The following is a 6,984-nucleotide window of genomic DNA, read 5'->3' on the forward strand; positions in this document are numbered from 1 at the left end:
ATTGGGTTGCATAAGAGATCAAATACATTGACTGTAAGACATTGCAGAAGCAAGGGTTGAGTGAATCACGCTGTCTACACTTGACTGGCATTGATGTGAGATAACTCTTCATCTGGTGGGAGTAGAGGGCAGTGGCGCAAATTGTGTAGGACAGCATGAGTCTGTGTTTGTGTGTCTGTGTGTGAGCATGTGTGTGAGAGTGCGAGAGAGAGAGAGCAAGAGAGAGAGACAGACAGACAGACAGACAGACAGAGAACGTTCAGGTCAGGAAATGTTTTTCTCTTTTCGTTTGCACTGGACAGGCCTAACATAGACATTTCCTTAAGACACAAAGGTGCAGAGCAAAATCCACAACTTTTCCCTTAGCGCGCAGTCAAATAACCAGTGTTGAATAAACACCTACAGCGTTAACAATGTGGCCTCACCTTTCTTTAATGTACACTGTAGGGAACAACTTAACGCTGGCAATTCAGGTGTGTATAAAGAGAAAGCGTTCAGAAAGCGTTTTTCATAGATTTTATCCAGACACATAACATACAGATGACACATTCAACAGTCAGTGAGATATGCAGCTCCACAGGCATGATGCATGAGTGCAATGCGAGTGCAGAACTGAGCAGAGGCGCTTTCTCTGCAGTGATGTGAGCTTCATCCATTACTGGTCACACAGATGGCTCTACCTTAAGTGAAAAGAATTGATTAGTAGTTATACATGTCTTATACTGGCTGTAGAGTAGCACTGAGCATCTAGTACTGGGCGAGTAGGTGGGCATGAGAGCCAGTGAGGCTGCACCGAATGGCCGCCTGCGTTGGCGTCAATACATGTGTGGATAAAGTAGCTGTTGCGACTTCACTACTCTTTTACATGGATGTCTGGATTCTTCATCGCTTCTCTGCATACTGGAACAAAAAGTCCAATCAACAGCATTCTGCTTCTGAGCACCTGACTACACCCTGAGGAAATAATGGTTGCTGTAGTGATATGGGGAAATGAAAGCAAACGCAGGGACAAGAGATTAAAAATAAATAAATAAAAAATAAATAAATAAATAAATAAATAAATAAATAAAGATTCAAAGTCCTTTGGATTGATGGTACAAAAAAAAATGTCAAATGCAAAGGTTAACTTGGTGACTTACCTGAGTTACCTTATGTTCTCTCTATGGAGAGATGCTGAAGCTCTTCGCATTGCGTTCCTCAACATTACATTGCATTTTTAACCCTGAAAACACGACGCACTCTGATTGTTTTTCCCCCACACATGCTAATAAAACTTGTCTTGGGGAGAGAGTGAGAGAGAGAGCGAGAGGAAGAAAAAAAAAACCAAAACATTTCTGCTCACCTGTTTACAACACGGTTTCCTTCTTATCTAGCCAGCGTAGCTGCCTCCATGTCCGTGCTGAATGATGAAGGCTGAAATGACGCCTGTACACATCCCTGACAGGCGATTTTAAAACTTAGCTCTAGAGCTTTAACTGTTTTTTACATGAAGTTATGGCACTGCGAAGGTATTCCGAGGGAAAAAAGCTCCACATTGTTTCCTCGGCGGATTTAAGAAGGCAAAATAACGCAGTTTTGAGTCGTGGTCTAAAACTGCTGACGCGCTTTAACAGTGTTTTTGTCGCTGAGCGTTAGAGAGATACTCCTTCAGGTGGCGTTAGCTCGACGCAGCGCAGCTGTATATAGCCTGGTGTGTAGCGTTACACAGGAGCAGTGGCGGAATGAAGCGGTGCTGCTCTCACACACACACACAGGTCCACTGGACTCAGCAATGCGGTTTAATTCTCTTTCATGGCGCGCTCAATAAATGCTCGATAAAACCCGCTTCTGCATCGTTTTGCCTGTTTCCTATCTCTCACGCTTTTTTTCAGCGAATATGGCTGGCAAAGCAGTTGGGGGAAGGGGGGAGTGAAGGAGGGGGGGCGCGGTTGCCACAGCAACGGTGTCATTTCACTGGTGACCGTCTCGGGGTGATGGAGGACCTGGACTGTGAAGAAATAATAAATAATCTATACCAATAATCAAGAGACGTATTTTCTTAACACAGTGGACAAATACTTCGTTTAGTTGCTCAACGTGCATGATTGGCGTTTTTGGCGTCTCGCGTCGTGTTTTCCCCTTCCCAAACCACAGCAAGCAAACATCCAAGTGGCCATGATGTTTTCTCCTATTTAAAAAAAAAAGAAAGAAAGAAAGAAAAAGAAAAAAAGAAAGGAAAAAAAGTAATGTAGTAATTTGATGTGATGTGCGCCATAACGACGCTACCAACAGTATCCAAACCAAACAGGTTGCAAGTAGCGAATCGTTTACATTGGATGCGCAAAGTGTCAAATTGATTCATCCTTAAAATAATGTTTTAAAGAAACAGACTGGTAAAAGCTTGCAGCATATATATATATATATATATATATATATATATATATATATATATATATATATATATATCAGCAAAAAAATAATAAACGTCCTCTCACATTTAGCTGCTTTTATTTCCCGCAAAATTTCTTAACATGTGTAAATATTTGTATTAACATAAAAAGATTCAACAACTGAGACCTAAACTGAACGAGTTTCACAGATATTTGACAAACATAAATGGAATAATGAGTCCCTGAACAAAGGGGGGGGGGGGGGGGGGGGGGGGGTGGGTAACAGTCAGTATGTGGTGTGTCCTCCAGCTGCTTTAAGTACTACAGTGCATCTCATCCCTCATGGACTGCACCAGATTTGTCAGATCTTGCTGTGAGATGTTACTCCACTCTTCCACCAAGGCATTCGCAAGTTCTCGATCACGTCTGGGGGGGGACACATGGTAATTTTCCACTGCAAGGACGATCAGCTGTCTTTCCTGTCTCCCTGCAGCACTGTCTTAGGCGTCTTATGTTACAGACATTGTAGTTTATTGCTCTGGACACATCTGCAGTCCTCATGTCTCCCTGCAGCAGGCCTGTGGCATGTTCACGCAGGTGTGCAGGAACACTAGACATCTGTCTTCTGGTGTTTTTCAGAGTCAGTAGAAAGGTCTCTTTAGTGTCCTAAGTTGCTGTAACTCTGACCTTAATTGCCTAATACCTGTTAACTGTTCATGTCTTAAGGACTGTTCCACAGGTGCATGTGCAATAATTGTTTATGGTTCATTGAACACGCATGAAAAACATCATTTAAACCCTTTCCAATAAAGATCTGTAAAGCTTATTTGGATTTTACAAAATTACCTTTAAAATACAGTCTCCATTTGCTGAGTCGCCTTTTGTTGATCCTTTAAGGATAATAAATAGGCTACAGAAAATTTGTGATGTCATCAAAAATAAAAGTCAACAGAAACCTGATGACTGGTTCCGCTTGCTGCTAAAAGGACATCACAGATAACGGTCGTTCATGTCCATATTCAGCACCAGGGACAGCGCGAGACTGAGTTTAAACGTAGGGAAAAGACGGACAACAAATTGAATCCCTGTGTTCCCGCGCGCACATACTGTAATAAAGTTTGCAAATGAATGAAAACGCAAATGAATGAATGACACATAAAGTTGTGACTTCCTTTCCACGTAGCCACCACGCTCACACGCGCGCGCGCGCCCTCGCACGCGTCTGTGAGCAGAAGATCAGAAAATAAATCAGCCACCGTGCAGTTTGAGTTAAAAAAAAAAAATACAAACAAACAAACAGTAATAAGGTTCTTGGTAGGCACAGCACGGCGGGGGAGAAACTGCAGCCTTGTTGCTGTGTGTGTGTGTGCTGCTCTCAATCAGGTCCGCTCAGGTCAGTGACGCGCTCTCAGTGAGAGGCTCGTCGCGCGCCGCTTCTGCGCTCTTTCCACTTTCATTTTTTCCCCTCGCTAATATGACCGACATGTTTTATTAATTCGGGGCCTCAGAATCCTTCGATTTCGGTGTCCTTAAGGCAAAACCCTCCCCCAGTCTGAGTTTTTTTGCTTCCCACAGACAGCAATTAGGCAGTGCGCTAGTCTGCTATTCCTATACAGGTGGGTGGGCCGCTGTTCGGGTCTCTCTCTCTCTCTCTCTCTCTCTCTCTCTCTCAGAGAAAGCGCTCAGCCGTTTCTAAGCGCCATAAATTACAGCCTGCGATCACACACACTCTGGAGATCAGCACGCCACACAAAATCGAGATGGAGAACACAACCGAAAAGTCGCTAAATGCAGCAAATTAATCATTTTTTTTCTACTAATATCACCATAATTATTTTTGCCTGATGGGAAAAACAGGCTGCTAGGCTATAGCATAAATCAATGAAAGGGCTGTTGTTTTAACATTAGGCTACTACAACAGCGAGTTCACTAGGCCTATTAAATCAGTAAATAAAAGAAAAGATTTATTTCAAGAGCTAATTGATTATCTAAGAGGCTGTCTGTGGTGCATTAGCAGAAAGCATGGTTCAGAGGTTACAGTTTCCCCAGTCCTGGGCTTGTGATAGCTACCTCAACTAAATCCTAACTGAATCCAGTGACAGTGGTCCTTATTCATCAAAGTTACAGTCAAATCCATAGGCAGTTCTGGACCCTATTTATCCAACACGCTTGAAAATAAAGGTTCCAATTACAACCAAAAAGGGCTTTTCAGCCTGATGCCATAGGAGAACACATTTAAGTTTCATTTAAGTACACACACACACACACACACACACACACACACACACCAAATAGCAGCCTTGGTGTCCTGTAGGACAACCAAGGACTCTGTCCCAGGCTCGGATCGTGTGAGGGCCAAGGAAGGTTTAACAAACCATTGCCACACTGCCAGAATAATTATGCAGAATAAACCCATCTGAAATATGTCCATTTGATCAAACTATGATGGTTACAACAAAGTAGGCATATTGATCATATGCAAATCATCAGATAAGTGAATATTTCCCCTATTTCGTAAAATGGTTTGTTCTGATGTGGTTTCATTCTAAGAGCTGCCACTTTAACTTTCACAGCTAATTTCAGACATTTTCTTAAGAAAATATTTTCCTTAAAAGCTTTTGCTAAGCTGTAACAAAGTGTTCAAAAATAAGTGTCGGTTCTCAATCAGCTGCTGTGATTGTGATGAAGAGAAAGAAAGTACTCAAGTGGCATAGACTAGCTAAGTTAGCTAAATAAGGCTAATGAGTCTTGTTAAAAATGTACTTCAAGGAAAATGGCTGGCAATTAGTCCTGCTGTGACGGTCCTTTAATATGTCTACTACAGTGAACAACCAATTTAGTCCTTCCATTTAGTCCTTGTGTGTGTGTGTTTGTGTATATATACATATACATATATACATTCATATATACATTCCAATACATGTTAATCCAGTGTCATTGTTACAAGCTATTGCTTACAATAGCTTCAGTTTGCTCTGAAATGAGTCACAGGATTTAAAAAGTTGAGATTCTGTAGCACATAATGAGCAACACAAAATGTTTTACTGAGCATCCATGCTAATGGCATGATAACATTGTGATGGTTTACTTAAAATGTTTTAATTTGTTTTTATCAATAATGTACTTTTAATTTATAATTTGTGTAAGAGGGCTGTAGGCTACTTTCACAATATGACAATGCCACAATATCAGAAAACTTTTTTTTTCATTCAACCTCCTGCCCAAAATTTAAAAATTTCCTTAGGGGTGAATGTTGTGGGATGCAATTAACGTCATATAACAGATGGCTCATTGGGAGGGATCAAGCATGAAATGTTCATTGGATTCACACAATAATGGTATAAGGAAGAAAATATGTAAGTATTCAATTGATTATATTTCAAGGTAATGTGTGATTGTAGTGGGCTGGGACAGGCAAGAATATTGTTTTCTAAGTGCTGCAGACACATTTTATTTATGTTTTAAGTTATATACCTGAAACATGCAAACAGATTGCTGTGAGGGACACATATGTTTAAAATGTTGTTTACCTTTACTTTCCATACATAGTATTTACATTTACATTTATTCATTTATTCACTTATTTATGGACTATCAGTATGAAATAAATGACACTCCAATTGAGCAATCACTGCATGACTTTACTTTTATACCATATGTTTTGAATACAGCATTTGTATACTGTTTTGGTGCCCCAAATACTTTGGTGGGTACTTCTGAATTTTTGTTAGTGCTGATGTTTCTCATTTTCTGTAATGGGAGTACCAGTGGAAACTGATGAAATTTGATTTTGAGCCCTGCGCATCTCAGCAGAAAAATCATTTACCAATCAATCAAGTCAGTGCTTTATCAAATACATTATTGAAGTATAAAAAATGTACTGAATAATTTGTAGTACATTTAAGTGTCCGTAGTGTATGAATGGGTGTGTGAATGTGTGTGTGAGATTGTGCCCTGAGATGGATTGACACCCCGTCCAGGGTGTCCCCCGGTTTGTGCCCCATGCCCCCTGGGATAAGCTCCAGGTTCCTTGCAACCCAGTAAGGATAAGTGGTACAGAAAATGGATGGATGAATGGATTTGTTGCACATTTAGCATTTCTCAGTTCTGTCCGGCAGCTACATTTCGCAAAAATAATGTTATTTATCTTTTTTTTTTTTTCAAGGTTCACAGTGGCTTAGTGGTTAGCACGTTTGCCTCACACCCCTAGGGTTGAGGGTTCAATTCCTGCTGCGGCCCTGTGTGTGCATGTTCTCCCCATGCTTTGGGGACTTCCTCTGGGTACTCCAAAGATATGCATTGTAAGATGATTGGCATGTCTAAAAGTGTCCACAGTGTACAAACAGATGTGTGTATGTGGTTGTGCTCTGTAATGGATTGGTACCCTGTCCAGGGTGTCCCCCACCTTGTGTCCCATGCCGCCTGGGATAGACTCCAGCTTCCCCACAACCCAGTAAGGACAATCAGTACAGAAAATGGATGGATGAACTTTTTTCCATTATATCATTTAGTTAAACAGTCATCCAAAATATTTGGTGTTTAAAGTGACCAGTCAGTTTGCTTAAACATAGATTGAGGCATCAGAATCACAGGGTGACTAGCTTTCTCAATTAAT

This window comes from Ictalurus punctatus, chromosome 1 (genome assembly GCF_001660625.3).
Source record: "Ictalurus punctatus breed USDA103 chromosome 1, Coco_2.0, whole genome shotgun sequence".
Taxonomy (NCBI): Eukaryota; Metazoa; Chordata; class Actinopteri; order Siluriformes; family Ictaluridae; genus Ictalurus; species Ictalurus punctatus.